At 41.2% G+C, this 23,674-nt stretch overlaps 2 protein-coding genes across 3 annotated transcripts in view; both read left to right on the top strand.

Moving 5' to 3' along the window:
* Nucleotides 1-23,674, top strand: part of LOC309656113 (uncharacterized protein) — a 761,916-nt gene that overhangs the window by 477,749 nt on the left and 260,493 nt on the right. The gene's annotated exons all lie outside the window — the stretch shown is intronic.
* LOC309656107 (tigger transposable element-derived protein 1-like) overlaps nt 1-23,674 on the top strand; it is a 200,349-nt gene that overhangs the window by 162,719 nt on the left and 13,956 nt on the right. The window lies entirely within an intron of this gene.

Consider the following 23,674-nt stretch of genomic DNA (forward strand, 5'->3'; position numbering starts at 1 on the left):
ATTTTTTTGTTTTTTAATTTATTTATTTTATTTTATTTTATTTTTGGCTGAGTTAGGTCTCTGTTGCTGCACGTGGGCTTTTCTCTAGTGGCGGCGAGCGGGGGCTGCTCTTCGTTGCAGTGCGAGGGCTTCTCATTGCGGTGGCTTCTCTTGTTGCGGAGCACGGGCACTGGGCGCCTGGGCTTCAGTAGTTGTGGCACATGGGCTCAGTAGTTGTGGCTCACGGGCTCTAGAGCGCAGGTTCAGTAGTTGTGGCGCACAGGCTTAGTTGCTTTGTGGCATATGGGATCTTCCCGGACCAGAGCTCGAACCCGTGTCCCCTGCATTGGCAGGCGGACTCCCAACCACTGCGCCACCAGGGAAGCCCCTGTCATCGCATTTTAATGGTTTGATTCATTTCCTCCATCTTGGGCAGGAAGGGCTCGCTAGAATTTTTGCACATACGTCTTTCTCTTGTTGTTGACTTGTAAATTTAGGCTAAGAGTTTTAGAAAGCTTTGGTCACAGTGTCCTCTCCTATCTGTTTGCCTGTTTGAAGAGGTCATTGACCGCAATGAATCTGAAGATTGAACCAAGGGGATTCTGCCCTCTGTGTCCAGGGACCGTGAGAGTAACATAAGAGTAGCTTCAGATAGGACAGACTACATTCCTCCTTCAGAACAATTTCGAAAAACTTCAGCAAGAGAGAATGAAAGAAGGTTATTTATTAGGGATTTTATATTCCCTAAAATGGTAGCTAAGTTTTTTTCATGATTACTAATGTCATGAGAATGATAATGATGATATTCTGAAGGAATATCATGTCGTTCCAATAGTATGTCTTGTATCTTTCATTTTAGTCAATATTTTGACTTGCCAGAAGATCAGACCTCATAGGCCTTGCTTATTCCTTCCAGACAAAGGTCCTATAACCTAATAAACTTTATATCAAATCAATTTTTAATGCACTAATTTTTTTCATGGCTGAATTTGAGTCCTGGAAAATACAACTAATAGTGACTGCTTTTTGCTCCTCTCTGTGACAGCACACTTAGGGGAGGACTTAGCCCTGATGAAGAAACATTATTTAGCAAATAATCGGATCAATTTCTTTTATATTCCCGGCAATGACATGTTAAGAGCCTACCTCAGTGTTACGTCACCTACATAGTGCAGAGTCCTTGGCAGGAGATTAAATTTTGAACCAAGGATCCAATTTCATGGAAATAAAAAGTGTTACCTAAGTGCATTAAATAGGTCTTTAGTAGAGTAGTTAATACCAATTAAATGCTGGGCTGTCTGGATCATGAATTATCCATTCAGATATGATTTTGTTTTTCTTCTTTAAATCAGGTTTTTTAGAGGCTGGGTCATCCTAATTTCTTTTGGCCCTGCGGTCTTGAAATTTCCTGTGATTTAGGAAGCAGTGATGGGAAATGCCATGCTGGGTCAGCAGTTTATATAAAATAGGGGTTTGGACATGTCAGGTACTTTTATATTTGATCAACTATGAGGACAAGCCCAAGGAATGTACTTGGTAAAGTTATTTTAAATAAAAGTAATACAAAATTGACTTAGCTTCAGTCTTGACTCTTTTGAATGGCATGAAAAGAATACTGGTTAGCCAGGTGGTTAGAGACGATTGTCAAAACAGAATGGGACTAAATAGTTCTTTTCAAGATGAAGCTGGTTATAGTTGAACTCTTGGCTAATATATGCTGGTTTATGTTTAAGACCCAGTCTGGCTTCAGATCGAATCTACTCCCATCCAAAAGTGATTTTTTAATATGTTGCTGTCTTTCCTTGTTGATAGGTTAGATCCTTTGAGATCCTGGACTTACTGTGGCTTATCTTCTTTACATTTGCAAGGCCAAGGTCAGAGGTTCGAGTCCTGATGTAGTGCCGTCGGTAAGATGACTCTGCATACTCAGAGAATAGCTCTATGCCAGGCCTGTGCTACGTGCCCTCACATGTTTATTCTTTGCAGCTTTGAGACCGCTCTTCCTCTTTTCAGGTGAGGAAACGGACTCAGAGCAATTAGATGGCTTGTCAGAGGTTACATGGTGAAGGAGTAGCACACTCAAGACTTCCAGCTCCTCAGTATTTGCTGTCTTTGGTGTCTCCTTCCTGCAGAGGAGATGCCAGACAAAAGCAGGAATGAGTCGAGTTGGAAGAGGGGAATCTTTAGGTGCTTGCCGCCTGGTATCTTTACATGAGGTTTGGGTTATCAACAAGGGTCTCATGCCCAGCATCCTAAAGGAATGTCAGTTATTCAGTAGAAAACACATGAGCAGAAAACATCAATGTCATAGTTAAATTCTCCCTTGTCTTTGCAATGGGATCTTTGCTGCATGCCCCCCAGGATCGTGGAGGAAGTATGGGCAACATTGGCCTCCCGGCTAACCCTGGGCATGAGCTGTATGGAGCGTGCCATTCCCCATAGAGCAGAGTTAAGCATTGTGGACCATCTGGAAGAAAAACAGATTGGGACTTCCTGGATGCGGTTTGGAGGCCTCCCAGCAGGCCACAGTGCATGGGGACATTTGGACAGCGTCCAAGCTGCTGCCCTCGTGTCCCTACGTTGATGCCCTCTGAGGGGAGGAAAGGAAACTTTTTTTTTTTTTAATACACCTAACATTCCAGTTTGGGCTTAAGGCTGAGATGTCGGTGTGGTTCTATTACTGACAATTCTCCATCTGATAACGTGGAAACCAAGAGAGGAGGCAAGGCTCTGTCATCTTAGGGAATTCTTGTCATCACCTCTAAGTGACATTGAGTGGAGATTTAGAAACATTTTTAATTCTCCAAAGCACTTGGACAGTCTCTTATCTAATCTTTTTAAGGTGGCTTGCAGAAGGATGCCATTTTAATTTCTTTAAACACACAGCTCTTTTGCTTATTTAAATACCTTGAAAGACTATGAGTGTTGAAAAAGCACCAGATTTCTTTCTTGAATTCTGTTGTTTGACCTTTGATAAACTTAGTACTTAGAAAAGTCAGCTTTTTTGGAAGTAGTTGCTGCTCGTGCTCCTAAGTGCTGAGATTTTTCAGAAATTTCATAAGACCGTCCTGCAATTCTTTTTTTAAGGTTAGAGAAACATCTCAGATAGGGAATGGCAGTTGTGTTTTATTGTCACAATTTTGCATACAGATTTAAGATCAGTTGTGGAACAAAATTCATTATTTACATTGGATTATTAAAAATTAATTCAACAGGTAGTCTTTGTTTTGTGCCTGTTTCTTGAAGGAAAAACGGCGTATCCCTTGTGACGGATGCCGGGATGCCGGCGGATGTAGAGGTAGAAGATTTGGGAGTTCATTTATCATTTGTGATGGGAGTTAAATGGGAATGGGGTCTGGGTGTGGTAGACCGGTTTGGAAGAGAGCTTTGGGAGCAACCCAAATTCATGGCAGATCTCAAGACAAGCTGTTGAGGGTGGGACGGGGTGGGGGGTTTGGATGGGGGTGGGTTCCTAGCGGCCAAGGGCTGGCTGCTTGCCGCCACCTTCCTTCATCCTCAACCCAGTTGAAGCATTTGCTAACTCTCTGGATTTTGAAAAATTCACTGGGACAAGGTTACCTGCCATAAAAATGCTGAGAAGTAGGAATTCCCCTAGAGTGTTTTCCAAAGACCTATTATTTTTCTGAAAAGGTAACAAATGCACATGGGGGTGGGGACGGAAAGCAAACAGTTTGAAAAGGGTATAGAGGGAAAAAAAATGTCTCTCTCCACCAGAATCAGCCCCTCGGCCAGTTTCTTCTGTATCCCTGGAGGGTGACGCCTGTCCTGGAAGGTCAGCACCTCCTGAAAAGCCCTCCTCCCGCAGGATTGGCACGTCTGCTTGGTCATTTCCTCCTATTTTTATGCTTATTCATCCTGTGGCCTATGTTCTCCTTGACATGCAGATTTTTTTTTTCCATCCTCCTGTGGGAAGAGATAACATTCTCAGGACTTAATTCTCATCTGATAAATTTTATTTTTAACCAACCTCTACATCCTTTCTTCTTTGCTTCTTATTTTCATGGGCCCCCTGCACTTCTTGGCCTTTTCTGGCTTTCTCAGAAGGTGGGAGCAAAATGTCTGGGTACAATGTATTGCATCAAAGTTTTTTGGCTTAGCTACCAACGTCAGGGAAACTTTTCCTCTGCACACGGTCCTGTTTTCAACTGGACAATCCACTTTTACCTCCTGCTTCCTCTCTGGGCTGTCTGTCTGTAGATTTCCTTTTGTCAGTAAATTAATATGATCTTGACGAAGGAAACACGCTTTAAAAAACAAGACAAGGCTTCCCTGGCGGCGCAGTGGTTAAGAATCTGCCTGCCAATGCAAGGGACACGGGTTCGAGCTCTGGTCTGGGAGGATCCCACATGCCGTGGAGCAACTAAGCCCATGCGCCACAACTACTGAGCCTGTGCTCTAGAGCCCGCGAGCGACAACTGCTGAGCTCGCATGCCACAACTACTGGAGCTCGCGTGCCACAACTTCTGAAGCCCGCATGCCACAACTACTGAAGCCCGCGTGCCACAACTACTGAAGCCCGCATGCCACAACTACTGAAGCCCGGGCGCCTAGAGCCCGTGTACCACAACTGCTGGGGCCTGTGAGCCTAGAGCCCATGCTCCACAACAGGAGAGGCCACCGCAATGAGAAGCCTGCGCACCACAACGAAGAGTAGCCCCCACTCACCGCAACTAGAGAAAGCCCGCGCGCGGCAGCGAAGACCCAACGCAGCCAAAAATAAATAATAAAATAAATAAATTTATAAAAAAGAAAAAAAAAACAAGACAGCTGTGACTTGCAGTGATTAGCGTGGAGTCTCCCATCGGCAGTGGCCTTGCAGCCACCTAAGGCTTCCACAGTGTGATAAAGCCATGACTTGACAGGGTGATTCTTGGATTGAGATGAATGAAAGCAACTAGTGTCCACCCACTTGAAGGGAAAGGTTTTATTTGGCTGGGTTTGTTTTTTTGTCCTGAGCCCTCTGACTGAGGCTTTCCCAGACAAGTGTGTTAGCACTGACTGTGACCTTAGCTACGTAAGCATATATACATTCTTTTTCTTCTTTTTGACTTTTGACCCCCCTCCCCAGATATGACTAAATATGGTTATGGCTAAAAGTTTTCCAACTAACACTAGGGGGAAGTGGAAGTTTTGAACCTGGGGAGGGCAGTGGAGTTTGCGTTCCCCAGAGAGGGTTGTGCATGGGAATGCTGTTCCAGACTTGAACTTCATGGCCTCCAACTGCATTTTGTTCTCCATGGACCAGTTGTCTCTCAAGTATCTCTTGGCTCTGTTGTGCATTATGTATACGGTCACTATGCTTTTCCTATAACACTGTAATAGGCGCTTGGAAACAAAAGCTAAAAAAAAAAAAAAAAAACAACCAAAAGGTCTGTGATGTAGCTTCACAGGATGGAAGACAATTATCAAAGGACTTAAGAATACTACTAATAAAATGTGACCACGTGATCATGGAATACCAACCAGGGTCCCAGGAAGATATGGATGACACCTACAAATTAGGATAATTGGAGGAGAGTTAAATAAAAGGGCTTTTCACCAAGGTGGGGAGCAGATAGGGAAACCGTAAGAGACAATGCAGTACCCAGCGTTCCAAAGCAGGTGGTACCACCCCAGGCACCAAGGCTTGCAGGAAGGAAAGGGAAGGAAACAGTAACCAGAAACAGGCTCCCTGACAGGAGTTGGGACCTTTGCTGAAGGAACCCAGCCGGCCCATGGGACCCTGCAAGAAGGGAGCCAGGGTAGTAAACATCCCACCCTCTTGCTTTTCCCTCGTCAGAACTGCTGGAGGGCACTCTTGGCTAAGCACATCTAGAAGTCACCAGTCAACTGCCCACTGACAGAGACACAGGTCAGGTCAGGCTTCTATGGCTCAGAACAGGGCCATAACAGTAGAGAGTGTGGAGGGGCAAAACGAAGAGATCAACACAATAGTATCTGGAGTTCTACAGGATCCAGCCCCACCTCCCCCTCACAGCCTATCTCTCACTACACTAGCATTTTTCTGTTTGTCAAACAAATCAAGTTTGTCTCTGCCTCAGGGCCTTTGCACTTGTTCCTTCTGTCTGCTCCCACCGTTTTGTGTGGATGATGATGGGTCATTTAGATCCCGGTTCCCTAAAGAGGATCTCCACTCTTAGTGTTCCTCCGCCTCACCGTCCAGTCATTCCATCTCATGGTCTAGTTTTATTTTTACACTTAAGAGAGTAACGGAACAGTTTTATGTTAAAATGTCAATCTTTACTGGAAGTTGTATTCTTTGCAACTGTTTAAGCTTAAGATGAAAACCGGATATCAGCTTTCAAATATGCAGGGGGTACTTATTTTTATGAATTTCACTGGGGGGGGGTGTAAAAATGTTTGGACATCACTGAGAAAGCCTGAGTGCTCCCCAAGGGCAGTTTGAAGGAGTGAGTGGTCCTCCTCCTCTACTGGAAGGCTGTGTGCTTGTGCTTTTTACCATGGCCACCAGCACTATATTTCTTTATTTACAGGGACCTAACAAAATCTCCCCCAAGAGCTTCAGAGAGAGATTCTCTCCCTTCTCTGATGGCCACATCCTTACTCATGCTAACTCATGTGCATGCAGAGCAACCAAAATTTGAAGTGACTTTTTTAGCTCCGCCTGCGGATTTGGTTTGCATGCCAAACCAGGGGCGATTCCCTTGTCTTTCCTAAGGGCCCCAGTCCACTCCTTTCTGGCCCCATCGAACAGGGAGTGAGGCTTGCAGAGCCAAGCCTGGATGGGAGCAATTGGAAGACTGTGCTACCCTGATAATTTACAGTGAGATTTTAAGACATTATTTCATTTAGGGAAGGGCGTGAAGCCATTCTCGATGGCCTCCCTCCAACTCCCATGACTCGCCTGACTTCGGCTGGCAACCGGCACACACCTGCTGGCGTCTGAAGGGGCAGACCTCCCTTCTGACGAGTGGGACCTCGGCCACACAACTGTCAAGCATTTTCAGGGCCACCCCTGCTTTTGAGGTCAGACTCATCAGTTTGGTCTGGAGGCCGGGATTTTGCTCCAAGGTCTGCTGCTAATTGAGGGCCCCCATGCTCATCCTCCAGGAAGTGCTCTGGTGGGGTCTAGATTCCAGAGGAAATGTTGTGGGCGTCCAAGAACAGCCCACAAACAGGGCAAGGCTCACTGCACTAGCGCAGGAGCCATGAGAGCAGTCAGGAGTGAGGAAACTCTCTCTCTCTCTCTTTGTTTCCCTCTTCCACTCTCTCTCAGCTAAAGAGTTTCCTGACACCCTAGCTATACAACTTTCCTGCTCTGTGACCTTCCACTTACGGAACATTCCAGCTGCTTTCAGTTTTCCAATTCCCAAGGAAAGAATATGATTTGCAAAGCTCATCTTTTGGGGCCAGACCAGAAATCTGGACTGACTGCCCTGGGGGCAGGTGTTCACTAGGGTTACGGATGGAGGGGATGGGGTAGAATCCCTATAGGGCTGCTTAGGGCTGTTTCTCTCAGAAGGGCACTGGGCAGGGCAGGCCCCTCCAGATCACACAGAGCCTTGTGGGCTCTTTCGGGTTTTGTGAAAAACAAGTGAAGTAATTCCAGCTGACACTTAAACAAAAGGTGAAAGCTATGTTTTACTAAAAATATACCAAAATGGTGGAAGGCTGTTGATTGGCCTCTTCACATGTGCACTGACTTGTGAAGCAGATTTGCCGTTTGCCATCCAGGCTCTGAGAGCCAGGGCTGCAGGAACTAGGGTTCAGTCAGGCGAAAGCACAGGCCAAGGAGGAGAGGCCGGGCTCGGGGAGCGTGGAAGAGGGGTGCAGGTGTGGCGTCTGCTGGGTGGCAGCAACTGGTGGCACTTCTCCTTCCCCCAAGGGGGGCTCTGCCTCCTGCTTCACTTGACTCATTGGTAAGAGGGAAGCGGTGGGTGAGTAACAGCTGACCCTGCCTGAGCACTTAGAGCTGGACAAGTTAGATCACATCTCTAAACCCACAAAGGAGCCTGGTCTTGGTGGGGGGGTGACCTAGACAAATGAAAGTCACAATATTCTGAAGTTTCATCCTCACGGAGAACAACCACAGCGCGGTCATTTCTTTCCCTATTAGATTACGTCTAGCTGCTTCTTAAAAAAAAAAAGGCTCTGCGTTTACTGTGGGTCCCAGGACTATTTGCCCGGGACCTCAGCCACGTGTTTCTCCTGCTCTCATTAGTGTACGTGCAGGTGAGGGAGCCATAAACAGGTATTTGGAGGCTGCGTTAGCCACGCCCCGCCATCTCTTGAAGGAGCAGCGTTCCTGACCTTTAACCACCCGTAAGGGCTGAGTTCCTTCACAGCTGCTGTTCCTTTTCTAAACAAACAGCCAAGCTAGGGGTTGGAGGCATCCTTAAAGATCAGCTGATCCTCCCTCAGAAGCTTGCATTTCTCCCCGCTCATCACCAGCTCTGCCTTTTTTTTCCTGCGAAACCACTGTCACCACGCTTGAGCCAGACTCAGTGTCAACTGCCCACAGGGTAGGAAGTGTGGTTATACACTCGCCCAAGGTCTGGACCCACGACTACTTCTTGCTGTAGTGTTTCCAAGCTCGAAAAATGTACCGCTCTGAGATCAGGGAAGGAGACTCTAGCTACAAAGGTGAGCCACTCGGGTTTGACATTCTTGGGTCAATGGTGTTGCATTTGGGGTGAAAAAACCAGCACAAATGGGCAGGGAATGCTGTCAGCCCCCTTGGGAATGAAGGTTCAGGGCGCTGTGCCAGGTAAAGAGCCCCCGCAGCTGTGGGACTGGTTGAAGAAAAAGGAGGTGCAATGGACAGCAAGTAAGTTAGATGGTTACCAATTTCCTGCCTCTCGGCTCCATCCCACCCTTCATTGCCTTGATAATGGAGCCAGAGTCTGCCATCCAGAACAATGCTAAATTTGTCAGTAGAGGGTGCCGGAGGGACATGGTAGGAGGAAAGGAGTGCCTTCCAGTTTTCAGTGTGCCCCATGGTTGCCAGCGTTAAGTGTAGGATGCCGAGTGGTGCTCGCCCTCTAGCAAGTTGTAATGCTGGTCCCCAGCCCGTGTGCTCTGCCTGCGACACCTGACCGCCAGCCTCAGCTCACTCATTTTGGACCAGCTTTGGCCCCGGGCATCTAGACCTTCTCCACCATGCAGTGGGCTGCAGCCTTGTCTCTGGAAGGAGATCTGAATCTCAGCCTAGGAAAGTTTGTTCTTTCCTTGGCTATTCTTCCTCAGTCCTAGGGCATTCTTTCTTTATTAGTGTGTACTCCCTGTAAATAGTTCTTTATATTAACCGTCCCCATATGGTTGCAAATGTTCAAATTCCTATGTAGTTTCTGTCTCTGTCTGGACCCTGACTATCGAGGAATTGATAGCGGAAGTGGTCCCAGTAGATAGATGTCCCCCTCCCCCCTCCAACCACACACACAAATAGTATTTGGGGATTTGTCTAGGCTTAAGTGCAGTGCTCAGCTCCTTGCCAGTGGGAAATGGGATGCTGGTAATGTAGCGGCCCCACAGTTAATCAAACTATCACCTGTGGTTCATTATGATGCAATAACATTGGAAGCAAATGCCTCGGAATCCCAAGCAGCTGCTGGACTGACTGTTAATGGCAGTCATGAAAACAACGAGGACTGCGATGTGGGCTGGCTTGTCCTGAGGGTACTAGAGTATTTACGGAGAGAAAACGACAAGGTCAGGTCCTTTAACTCTCAGCTCAAGTCATGGTCTGACTACAGAGCTTCTCTTAAGACCTTACAAGGACTCTTTCTTATAGCCACAGGGCTGATAATTGCTGAAATGTTATACAAAATTTAATTGTGTGGGTTGTTGAATTATGATTACTAAATTCACAGTGATGCCAAGTTTCTTATGTTAAAGTTTAGGGCATTGACTGGGAAAGAATGGGATTCTGAAACTTGGAAGAGAAACATCTTGTTAGATTATGATAAAACTAACAATCTTGAAACCCCAAGTCACCCCAGGATTCCCTTGCCAGTGGCACTATCTTGCCTTCTGGTATCTGAAGAGACTAGCCTTCCTTTGCTTGAAAACCCCATGCTAACCTCATCTGGGGCAGATGCTTTGAAAGGGGATGCTTGTTCTCCTCAAGACCCACCAAAACCAGCCCTTGTTACCATTAGCCCTGTAACTAGGGTCAATTCTCTTCATGCTCCAGGGATAGGGATATACTAACATCTGGGAAGAAACAACTTACACACTATACACACTGTAAGACTTCGCTAATCTATCAGGAGAAACCTGCAGAATATATAGGAGTGGATTTTAAGGGTGTTAGACCTACTGTGGTTATGGATTTTCCTCTTCTTATATTTTTACAAGGCGTTTTGCTTTATGTACTTTGAAATTCTGGGGATAATGGACAACTGTTTGTCACTCTTAGGATTTCTGTGGATTGTAATTTTTTAAAAATAAAAACATCCCTCATTGTTGTCTCTTAGCAATTGTTTCCTTGTATGCTATTTTGTCAGATTAATACTATGCTACACATTTTCTTTTAGTTAGCATTTTCTGATATGTTTTTTTCATCCCTTTATGTTCAACTTTTTGCTGTCATTTTATTTTAGGAGTATCTCTTGTAAATAGCTCATAGCCATAGCTTTGCTTCCCCTCACGCAAGGCATCTGTTACTGTCATGTGTTGGATTAACTCTTTGTTTTACCAGGCTTCTTGTTTTTTGTTTGTTTTGTTCCTTTCCTGTTTTTGATCAATTTCTTGTTTGCTTTTGTTCTTGTTCTTTACTCTGGTGGTTTAGAAACAATAAACTGTTTCTCTACTAGCTAACCTTAAATTTCGGATGTGTATATAAATATTTTTCTATGTTCTAGAGTTAACCAGAATCTATACCTTCCTCTTGCACAAAATAATGTTTGCATTCTTTCACTTCCTCCTTCCTCTATTCCATCTATCTCTCATATTAAGATAATCTCATAATATTTCTAGGGTTATTATTTTTCCCTGTAATAAAGAGTTTCTGGAGAATTTATTTTTCATTTTTGTTTTATTGATTTTTTTTGAATTTTATTTTATTTTTTTATACAGCAGTTTCTTATTAGTTATCCATTTTATACATATTAGTGTATACATGTCAATCCCAATCTCTCAATTCATCCCACGACCACCACCCCACCCCGCACTTTCCCCCCTTGGTGTCCGTATGTTTGTTCTCTACATCTGTGTCTCAACTTCTGCCCTGCAAACCAGTTCACCTGTACCATTTTTCTAGGTTCCACATATATGCGATAATATGCGATATTTGTTTTTCTCTTTCTGACTTACTTCAGTCTGTATGACAGTCTCTAGATCCATCCATGTCTCTACAAATAACCCAATTTCATTCCTTTTTATGGCTGAGTAATATTCCATTGTATATATATACCACTTCTTCTTTATCCATTCGTCTGTCGATGGGCATTTAGGTTGCTTCCATGACCTGGCTACTGTAAATAGTGCTGCAATGAACATTGGGGTGCATGTGTCCTTTTGAATTATGGTTTTCTCTGGGTATATGCCCAGTAGTGGGATTGCTGGGTCATATGGTAATTCTACTTTTAGTTTTTTAAGGAACCTCCATACTGTTCTCCATAGTGGCTGTATCAATTTACCTTCCCACCAACAGTGCAAGAGGGTTCCCTTTTCTCCACACCCTCTCCAGCATTTGTTGTTTGTAGATTTTCTGATGATGCCCATTCTAACTGGTGTGAGGTGATACCTCATTGTAGTTTTGATTTGCATTTCTCTAATAATTAGTGATGTTGAGCAGGTTTTCATGTGCTTCTTGGCCATCTGTATGTCTTCTTTGGAGAAATGTCTAAGGTCTTCTGCCCATTTTTGGATTGGGTTGTTTGTTTTTTTGATATTGAGCTGCATGAGCTGTTTATATATTTTGGAGATTAATCCTTTGTCCATTGATTTACTTGCAAATATTTTATCCCATTCTGAGGGTTGTCTTTTCATCTTGTTTGCAGTTTCCTTTGCTTTGCAAAAGCTTTTAAGTTTCATTAGGTCCCATTTGTTTATTTTTGTTTTTATTTCCATTACTCTAGGAGGTGGATCAAAAAAGATCTTGCTGTGATTTATGTCAAAGAGTGTTCTTCCTATGTTTTCCTCAAGAGTTTTATAGTGTCCAGTCTTACATTTAGGTCTCTAATCCATTTTGAGTTTATTTTTGTGTATGGTGTTAGGGAGTGTTCTAATTTCATTCTTTTACATGTAGCTGTCCAGTTTTTCCAGCACCACTTATTGAAGAGACTGTCTTTTTTCCATCGTATATCCTTGCCTGCTTTGTCATAGATTAGTTGACCATATGTGCATGGGTTTATCTCTGGGCTTTCTATCCTGTTCCATTGATCTATATTTCTGTTTTTGTGCCAGTACCATATTGTCTTGATTACTGTAGCTTTGTAGTATCGTCTGAAGTCAGGGAGTCTGATTCCTCCAGCTCCTTTTTTTCCCCTCAAGACTGCTTTGGCTATTCAGGGTCTTTTGTGTCTCCATACAAATTTTAAGTTTTTTTGTTCTAGTTCTGTAAAACATGCCATTGATAATTTGATAGGGATCGCATTGAATCTGTAGACTGCTTTGGGTAGTATAGTCATTTTCATAATATTGATTCTTCCAATCCAAGAACATGGTATATCTCTCCATCTGTTTGTATCATCTTTAATTTCTTTCATCAGTATCTTATAGTTTTCTGCATACAGGTCTTTTGTCTCCCTACGTAGGTTAATTCTTAGGTATTTTATTTTTTTTTGTTGCAGTGGTAAATGGGAGTGTTTCCTTAATTTCTCTTTCAGATTTTTCATCATTAGTGTATAGGAATGCAAGAGATTTCTGTGCATTAATTTTGTATCCTGCAACTTTACCAAATTCATTGATTAGCTCTAGTAGTTTTCTGGTGGCATCTTTAGGATTCTCTATGTATAGTATCATGTGTCTGTAAACAGTGACAGTTTTACATCTTCTTTTCCAATTAAGTTTCCTTTTATTTCTTTTTCTTCTCTGATTGCCAGGGCTAGGACTTCCAAAACTATGTTGAATAATCATGGTGAGAGTGGACATCCTTGTCTTGCTCCTGATCTTAGAGGAAATGCTTTCAGTTTTTCACAATTGAGAATGATATTTGCTATGGGTTTGTCGTATATGACCTTTATTATGTTGAGGTAGGTTCCCTCTTTGCCCACTTTCTGGAGAGTTTTTATCATAAATGGGTGTTGAATTTTGTCAAAAGCTTTTTCTGCATCTGTTGAGATGATCATATGGTTTTTCTTCTTCAATTTGTTAATATGGTGTATCACATTGATTGATTTGCATATATTGAAGAATCCTTGCATCCCTGGGATAAATCCCACTTGATCATGGTGTATGATCCTTTTAATGTGTTATTGGATTCTGTTTGCTAGTATTTTGTTGAGGATTTTTGCATCTATATTCTTCAGTGATACTGGTCTGTAATTTTCTTTTTTTGTAGTATCTTTGTCTGGTTTTGGTATCAGGGTGATGGTGGCCTCATAGAATGAGTTTGGGGGTGTTCCTTCCTCTGCAGTTTTTGGAAGTGTTTGAGAAGGATGGGTGTTAGCACTTCTCTACATGTTTGATAGAATTCACCCATGAAGCCATCTGGTCCTGGACTTTTATTTGTTGGAAGATTTTTAATCACAGTTTCAATTTCATTACTTGTGATTAGTCTGTTCATATTTTCTATTTCTTCCTGGTTCAGTCTTGGAAGGTTATACCTTTCTAAGAATTTGTCCATTTCTTCCAGGTTGTCCATTTTATTGGCATAGAGTTGCTTGCAGTAGTCTCTTAGGATGCTTTGTATTTCTGCGGTGTCTGTTGTAACTTCTCCTTTTTCATTTCTAATTTTATTGATTTGAGTCCTCTCCCTCTTTTTCTTGATGAGTCTGGCTAATGGTTTATCAATTTTGTTTATCTTCTCAAAGAACCAGCTTTTAGTTTTATTGATCTTTGCTATTGTTTTCTTTGTTTCTATTTCATTTATTTCTGCTCTGATCTTTATGATTTCTTTCCTTCTACTAACTTTGGGTTTTGCTTGTTCTTCTTTCTCTAGTTCCTTTAGGTATAAGGTTAGATTGTTTTTTTGAGATTTTTCTTGTTTCTTGAGGTAGGCTTGTATTGTTATAAACTTCCCTCTTAGAACTGCTTTTGCTGCATCCCATAGGTTCTGGATTGTCGTGTTTTCATTGTCATTTTTCTCTAGGTGTTTTTTGATTTCCTCTTTGATTTCTACAGTGATCTCTTGGTTATTTAGTAACATATTGTTTAGCCTCCATGTGTTTGTGTTTTTTGCGTTTTTTTCCCTGTAATTGATTTCTAATCTCATAGCATTGTGATCAGAAAAGATGCTTGATATGTTTTCAGTTTTCTTAAATTTACTGAGGCTTGATTTGTGACCCAAGGTGTGATCTATCCTGGAGAATGTTCTGTGCATACTTGAGAAGAAAGTGTAATCTGCTGTTTTTGGATGGAATGTCCTATAAATATCAATTAAATCTATCTGGTCTATTGTGTTATTTAAAGCTTGTGTTTCCTTAGTAATTTTCTGTTTGGATGATCTGTCCATTGGTGTAAGTGAGGTGTTAAAGTCCCCCACTATTATTGTGTTACTGTCGATTTCCTCTCTTATAGCTGTTAGCAGTTGCCTTATGTATTGAGGTGCTCCTGTGTTGGGTGCATAAGTATTTACAGTTGTTACATCTTCTTCTTGGATTGATCCCTTGATCATTATGTAGTGTCCTTCTTTGTCTCTTGTAACATTCTTTATTTTAAAGTCTATTTTATCTGATATGAATATAGCTACTCCAGCTTTCTTTTGATTTCCATTTGCATGGAATATCTTTTTCCATTCCCTCACTTTCAGTCTGTATGTGTCCCTAGGTCTAAAGTGGGTCTCTTGTAGACAGCATATATATGGGTCTTGTTTTAGTATGCATTCAGCAAGCCTGTGACATTTGGTTGGAGAATTTAATCCATTCACGTTGAAGGTAATTATCAATATGTATGTTCCTATGACCATTCTCTTAATTGTTTTTGTTTTGGGTTTGTTTTTGTAGGTCCTTTTCTTCTCTTGTGTTTCCCACTTAGAGAAGTTCCTTTAGCATTTGCTGTAAAGCTGGTTTTGTGGTGCTGAATTCTCTTAGGTTTTGCTTTCTGTAAAGCTCTTGATTTCTCCATCGAATCTGAATGAGATCCTTGTTAGGTAGAGTAATCTTGGTTGTAGGTTCTTCCCTTTCATCACTTTAAATATGTCATGCCACTCCCTTCTGGCTTGTAGAGTTTCTGCTGAGAAATCAGCTGTTAACCTTATGGGAGTTCCCTTGTATGTTATTTGTCGTTTTTCCCTTGCTGCTTTCATTAATTTTTCTTTGTTTTTAATTTTTGCCCATTTCATTACTGTGTGTCTTGGCGTGTTTCTCCTTGGGTTTATCCTGCCTGGGACTCTCTGCGCTTCCTGGACTTGGGTGGCTATTTCCTTCCCCATGTTAGGGAAGTTTTCTACTATGATCTCTTCAAATGTTTTCTTGGGTTCTTTCTCTCTCTCTTCTCCTTCTGGGACCCCTATAATGCAAATGTTGTTGCATTTAATGTTGTCCCAGAGGTCTCTTAGGCTGTCTTCATTTCTTTTCATTCTTTTTTCTTTAGTCTGTTCCGCAGCAGTGAATTCCACCATTCTGTCTTCCAGGTCACTTATCCGTTCTTCTGCCTCAGTTATTCTGCTATTGATTCCTTCTAGTGAATTTTTCATTTCAGTTATTGTATTGCATCTCTGTTTGTTTGTTCTTTAATTCTTCTAGGTCTTTGTTAAACATTTCTTGCATCTTCTCAATCTTTGCCTCCATTGTTTTTCCGAGTTCCTGGATCATCTTCACTACCATTATTCTGAATTCTTTTTCTGGAAGGTTGCCTATCTCCACTTCATTTAGTTGTTTTTTGGGGTTTTATCTTTTTCCTTCATCTGGTACATACCCTCTGCCTTTTCATCTTGTCTATCTTTCTGTGAATGTGGTTTTTGTTCCACAGGCTGCAGGATTGTAGTTCCTCTTCCTTCTGCTGTCTGCCGTCTGGTGGATGAGCTATCTAAGAGGGTTGAGCAAGTTTCCTAATGCGAGGGACTGGTGGTGGGTAAAGCTGGCTGTTGCTCTGGTGGGCAGAACTCAGTAAAACTTTAATCCACTTGACTGCTGATGGGTGGGGCTGGTTTCCCTCCCTGTTGGTTGTTTGTCCTGAGACGACCCAACACTGGAGCCTACCCGTGCTCTTTGGTGGGGTAATGGCGGACTCTGGGAGGGCTCACGCCGAGGAGTACTTCCCAGAACTTCTGCTGCCAGTGTCCTTATCCTCACGGTGAGCCACAGCCACCCCCCACCTCTGCAGGAGACCCTCCAACACTAGCAGGTAGGTCTGGTTCAGTGTCCTATGGGGTCACTGCTCCTTCCCCTGGGTCCCGATGCACACACTACTTGGTGTGTACCCTCCAAGAGTGGAGTCTCTGTTTCTCCCAGTCCTGTCGAAGTCCTGCAATCAAATCCCACTAGGCTTCAAAGTCTGATTCTCTAGGAATTCCTCATCCCGTTGCCAGCCCCCCAGGTTGGGAAGCCTGACGTGGGGCTTAGAACCTTCACTCCAGTGGGTGGACTTCTGTGGTATAAGTGTTCTGCAGTTTGTGAGTCACCCACCCAGCAGTTATGGGATTTGATTTTATTGTGATTGCACCCCTCCTACCATCTCACTGAGGCTTCTCCTTTGTCTCTGGATGTGGGGTATCCTTTTTGGTGAGTTCCAGTGTCTTCCTGTCAATGATTGTTCAGCAGTTAGCTGTGATTCTGGTGCTCTTGCAAGAGGGAGTGAGAGCATGTCCTTCTAGTCTGCCATCTTGTACCAATCTGTTTAATTGCTTTCTTGATTGCCATTGTATTTTGTACTCCATGTCTTCTTTTTGGATTCTTTCTTTTTTTCTTTAGCAAGATATATCCTTTAGTATTTCAGAAGGTGTTTGTGGCTGCTAAACTTTGGGTCCTTGCATGTCTGGATTTTTTTCCTCTCTCGTTTGAATTCTACTTTGGCCGCTTAGTCTATCAATAACAGAGATTTAGGTTAAAATCTTTCACTATGAATGTAGATTTTTCTATTTCTTCATGTAGTTGTATCAATTTTGGTTTATATATTGAAGACCTCATTCAATGTAAACATTTTAGGGATTTTTTTAATCACTTCTTTGTGAATTGAACTTTTTGAAAAATCATTATGAGACAACTCTTTTTTTCTGGTAATGCTTTTTGTTTAAAATTGGTTTTATCTGATATTTATAGAGCCACCTGAGCTTTCTTTTTTTAATCATCTTTATTTTCAATCTTTTAGTATCTTTAGGTTTAAATGTAGCTTTTACACTGCATATACTAGTTGGATTTTCTCCCTTTACCTAGTATAACAATATTTGTCTTTTAGATAAATAAATCTTAGTTAAATTTTCCCCAACCTTTATTTTTAAAAAGTTCAAGTCTACAGAAAACTCACAAGAATAATAAACATCAATTCGATTCACCAATTATTAACACTTTGCTACACTCTGTGAATATGTGTATATACAAATGCATATGTATATCATTCATTTTTACATGTATGTATTTATATATGTATACATACACACACACGTAATTCTTCTAACTGGATGAGAGTTGAGCCTTTATCTCTTAAGAACATGGACATTCTCCTACCACAGTATAATTATCCTCTCCAAAATTTAACATTAATGCAATATTATCATTTAATATACAGTCCACATTCAGATATGCCCAGGTGTCCCAATAAAGTATTTAAAAAATTTTCTTCCATCCAGGACCCAGTTAAGGGTCATGAACTACACTTAGTTTGCTCTGTAGGTAGAACAGGTCCCCAGCCTTTTGGGTTTTTTCTTTTTTTTCTCTCTTTCCTTTTGCCTTTTCTTCTCTCTTTTCTCCTTTTTAAATGATCCACCTCAGTTATTTTGCAGGACATCCTTCTGCATATTTGCATCTGTCTGACTCTTCCCCTCCACGCAATCAGGCCCAGGTAAACATTTTTTTTGTCAGGGGTGCCCCATGCCATGTTCCCCTCAGTGTGGTGTGTGAGGGGTGCATGACACAGTTCCATTATTACTGATACTAAGTTTGAACACTTGGTTAAGGTGGGTGTCTGTCAAATTTCTCCACATTCTGCTCCCTAACAATCTCTTACCCCATATTTTATCATCCACTGGTGATTTCTACTAATGTAAAATAATGATTTTCTATTTCTCTTATTCCTCCTACACCTGTTAGTTGGTACCTGCTCTAAGGAAAACTTTCCCTTTGCTCCTCTCGCCCCATTTCCTTTTTAAAGGAAAGGGATTTTAGAACCAGTGTGGATTTATGAATTATTTTTATTCAGCATTACAATCTATTCCTGTCACTATTTGTTTTGAAGTTTAAATTCTCCCATATTTGGCCATTGTGAGCTCCTTTAAGTTTCTGAGTCACGGGATCCTGTGTGTTTTTGATAGTTCCCATAAGTTTTGAGCACTTTTTAACTCTCTGCTACCAGATCTTCCAGGCTTCCTTTTTATTTTCCCTGTCTCCGTCCTGAAGTCAGGCATTTCTCCAAGACGTCCTGCTGTTCCTTTGTAGTGGGGAATAGTATTCAAAACTAAGATCTGGACGCTAGGTGTGCTCCTTGGTACAGAGATGTGATTGCTTCCAGGCCCTTTCCGTGGAAAGAGCTTAAGAAATCTCAAGTTTATACTGACGATGTCTCCAATTTCATCCTAACGCCACAGGGTTTTTTCTGTCCTGCCCACGCTGACTATTTGTAGTTCTCTGCTCCCACAATGAGAACCTGGGTTCCCAACAGTATATTTGCTCAGTCATGCAGTAAACTCAAAATATTTCATAATTGATTCATCAACAACAAACTTACTTAAGTTTAAGATTTCTTTTTGTTCTAAGACTGAACTATATTACATTGGGTGTGTATTGTCAGAGTACTGTGGTCAGAAATTGTTATTTTTTTCCTTCTGGGTAATTATGTATCAATGTGATATGGTTTTGTTTCTATCTGCCTTCAATGTTAGAGTTTTCCTCATTTCTTGTTTCAATTTATTTTTTGAATATATAAAAGATTAACAAGGTTCAAAAGTCAAAATTCTATAGAAAGGTCTGCTTAAAAGTCTCATTCCCTTGTCTATCCCTCCCACCCTGTGGATACCAACCTCCACACCCTTGTAGGCCACTGATTTTATTTCTCATTTGTCCTTTCTGTTTAATTTTGCAGTAATAAATGTGTGTATTCTTATTTATTTCTCGTACAAAATGTGACATAATTTTTGCATCTTGTTTTTTCACTTAAGAACATATCCTGAAAATCACCCTATGTCAACTCATAGGGATTTTCTTTATTCTTTTATTCTTACATATCAAATCGATTAAAATATGAATTTAATTGTTTTATTTGGGCTTAAATCTGACATCTTATTTTGTGCTTTGTACTTACCCTATCTTGTTGCACTCTTTTCTTTCATGAATCTCTTAAATTATTTTATAATTCCATTTTTCCTCTACGAGCTTAGACATTATACATTCTTTTTTAAATTCCTTTTAGATCTTATCCTAAAAATTACAACACGTAACAATGTTTAAAGTTAATTGGTAACTACCCTCCTTCTGGAAAATGCAATGACCTTTCTATATTTAAAACCTGCATGACCTAGTTTATGCATTCAGTGTTTATTTAGATGAATTCACAAATCCTTCTCACATCTCTGATCTTCACTTTGGGCCATATTTGCTACCTAAAGAGCATCTGTTAGATTTTCCTTTATTTAGGTGATAAATTCTGTTTTTGTTTTCTAAAAGTATCTTTATTTCACCTTCATTCTAGAAATATTTCAACTGGAAATGGAATTCTAGCTTAACAGCAATCTTCAACATACAAAAAAGAAAGATCATTCTACTGTTTTCTCTCTTGTTACTGTTAGTTTGACACTCCTTTTAAGAAAATCTGTTGCTTTTTCTTGGACTTCATTTAAGGATTATCTTCCTTGCCTTTGGTTATCAGCAGTTTTACTATGATGTGTGTAAGTGTGGACTTATTTTTATTTATTCCGATTGGAGTTCATTGAACTTCTTGAATCTGGATTGGTTTGGTAAATTCTCAGCCACCATCTCTTCAAATGTGTTTGTCCCACTCTCTTCTTCCTTGGGGATCCCAACTGAATACCCTTGATCTCACATCGTACTTCCTATTTCCTACCAGCTTTTCTGCATTTTCTGTTTGTCTCTTCGGGCTACATTCTGGATAATTTCTTTTGATTTTTATCCCTATTCATGAACGTGCTTGATTTGCTATTAACTTATCCACTGAGTTAACTTTAGTTATCACATTTTTAAATTCTAGAAGTTCTATTTGGTTCTCTTTCTCACTGGCAAGATCATTTGGTGAAAGTCTCCTGTTCCCTGCAGATGGAGCATATCTTATATATTTCATTAAGCATAATAAGCAGAATGCTTTTATCATCAGTCTGAATCCTTTGTAGATCTGTTTGTGTCCATGTGTGCACATGCACACATGCCTACATGCCTGATGCTGCTTTTCTCCTTCATGGCAACATCTTTAGCGTGCATCTTCATCATTGATTCTGGACTATTGTACTTGGAACTATCTCTAGGAAGAAGTGGAGAACTAGAACACAGCTACAGGTCCTCCAGAGAGCGTTTGAGTTTGCTTCTGCTTGGCACCAGAAAGCAATTCTAATCCAGGACCACCCTAATCTTATTTTAAGACTTTATGTCTGGGTCCATTTAGGATACAAGATCTCACAGAAAACCTCCATTCCTTTGGTTCATCCTCACCTTTGGGCCCCAGGCTTACTGAGGGGAGAGTCTCTCACTAGACATCCCACCTGGTATGAGTCTGAGCTTTGATTTGTGTCCCATTTGCAGCCAAAAGTCATTCACATGCAAGTTCAAGTCTAGTGGGAGCAGCAGATCCCCTCAGGACAAAAGTGGCTTCTGCGCTCATTTATCTCTGGAGTTCTTTTTGTTCTGGTTATTTCTAACTGTGGTGTTAGTTCCTCTTACTTTTAAGAAATATGTCTGCTTTTCTTTTATTTTTTAACACTTTACCCAGAGATTTTAGTGTTTTTTTGTTGATTTTGTTTGTTTGTTGTTTGGGGGGAGGGGGGTTTGGCTGTGCTGCATGGCTTGTGGGATCCTAGTTCCCCAGCCAGGGATCGAACCCGGGACCCTGGGCAGTGAAAGCACCAAGTCCTAACCACTGGACCACCAGGTAATTCCCTTAGTGGTTTTGTGTGTGTGTGTGTGTGTGTGTGTGTGTGTGTGTTTTGTTTTCAAGAGGGCTTGTCCAAATATCCTAGCCCATTATTACAGAGAATCCGAAGTCTTATGATTTCTTCTGACAAAGTATTTCTGCCTACTTTAACTTTTGGAAGGTGGGTGTTTGTCAGTTTTTGGTCTGAGAATAAACGTTTCTTGTTTTCCAGCCATTCTGTGCCAGGTACCATATCAAGTGTTTTATAATTAGTTCCTACAGCAACCCCAGGAAATGGTAGAGTCCGTGGTGACTATTGTTTTCCCAGCAAGGTCATAAAGCTATCAGGTGGCCAAGCCATAGCCTGAAGCTGAGATCTGACGCCACAACCTGGGCTCTTATACACTTTATCCTAGAGGCCCCCATTTATCGTAAGTTAGCAAGTTACTGTAATCAAAGTCATTAGAGACGTAATCACTGAGAACTCAATTTTGACTCAATATGCACAGAACTAATTTTAACTCAATATGCACAGATGCTGTAATACTTGTGGCATTGCTAGTCAGAGCCATGATTCACACCAATCCTTAGCTTGTGTCAATGTATATACACGGGTCTGCATGTCTTACCTAAACATCATCCACATAGACACTGGTAAATCCTTGGCCAACGTAATACCATTTCCGTTTCTTTTTCCTTCTCCCACTCTGTGCCCTAATTTTTAGTGCAGGAGGAGACAACAGGATCATTTACTAAAGTCTGCCACCATGTAGCAATCTGGTGTTAAATAACCTATTTTTTTAATATAAAAAGCTATTAAGGGTATGACAATGTTCATTGTAGCACTATTTACAATAGCCAGGTCATGGAAGCAACCTACATGCCCATAGACAGACAAATGGATAAAGAAGATGTGGTACATACATACAATGGAATATTACTCAGCCATAAAAAGGAACGAAACTGGGTCATTTGTAGAGACGTGGATGGATCTAGAGACTGTCACACAGAGTGAAGTTAAGTCAGAAACAGAAAAACAAATATTGTATATTAATGCATTTATGTGGAACCTAGAAAAATGGTACAGATGAACTGGTTTGCAGGGCAGAAATAGAAGCACAGATGTAGAGAACAAATGTATGGACACCAAGGGGGGAAAGTGGTGGAGGAAGTGGTGGTGGTGGGATGAATTGGGAGATCGGGATTGACATGTATACACTAATACGTATAAAATAGATAGCTAATAAGAACCTGCTGTATAAAAAATAAAATTCAAAAATTCAAAAGAAAAACTATTAAGGTATGAATTTTCCTCTTTATGGCTTTGGCCGTTCCCATGGGTTTTTATATGAAATTACACGGTATAGTGGTTAAGGATGTATGCTTTAGAACCAGGCTGCCTGGGTTCAAATTCTGCTTCTGCCACTATCTATATAATCTTAGGCAAGCTCTTTGACATCTATGTGCCTCAGTTTCCTCACCTTGAAAATGGAGATCAGGGCATCTACCTCTTAGTGTTATGAAGATTAAGTGTAAAGTGGTTAGTGTTTGACAGACAAGTTACAATTAAATGCTTATGCTTAGTAAGTTTTTCATTATTGCTGAATAACCTCTAACTGTAGGTTTTTTTTTTCTTGAAAATTTGTTAAAATTTTCAAGTTTTTACAGTGTGTGTGTGTACATACATATTGTATATATATATATACACTATTTGTGTGTATATATGCACTATGTTTTTTTACTTACTTTCAGTTTTTATTGCATATTGTAAATCTTAAAAGTATTTTAGTAATCTAATGCCTAAACAAATTTTGTCCCAGAAGCGTTTGAAAATTTCTATTTTCTAAAGAATACAATGTTATTTGTGTACCTATAGATGTCTATTAAACCATATTTGTTAATGTTAATTTTCTATACTTTTTAGTCTGATGCTGAAAACCCAGCCTCTACGCACTGGTGCCGAGCTGAATCTCATCTCAGAGACAGAGTTTTGGGTGAAGCAGAAAAGAATAGCTTTATTGCTTTGCCAGGCAAAAGGGGACACAGCAGGCTCCTGCCCTCGATAACTGTGTGTCCCCACCTGGGAGGATTTGGTGGAGTTTTTATAGCAATAGTTCAAGGGCAGGGTTGCTGATAGATTAGGGTGTGAGCAGGGCCTGCACTCCTTTACTCTGGTCTCAGGTAATCTCTTAATGAGCTTCTCTGGTTCCTTTAATCTGGCCTCTGGTGGTCTTCTCTGGAATAAAGAATGCTAACTCCATTTGTTGGGGATTTTAGTTCTGTAAAGAGCTCAAAGACATTGTTATGTGCATCCCTTGAGGCAGAACCAGGACCCTGCCGCAATGCTGCGCTATTGTTTCTTGTCTGCTCCTCCCTTGTC

The sequence above is a fragment of the Balaenoptera physalus genome (assembly GCF_965194825.1).
Source record: "Balaenoptera physalus genome assembly, chromosome: 2".
Taxonomy (NCBI): Eukaryota; Metazoa; Chordata; class Mammalia; order Artiodactyla; family Balaenopteridae; genus Balaenoptera; species Balaenoptera physalus.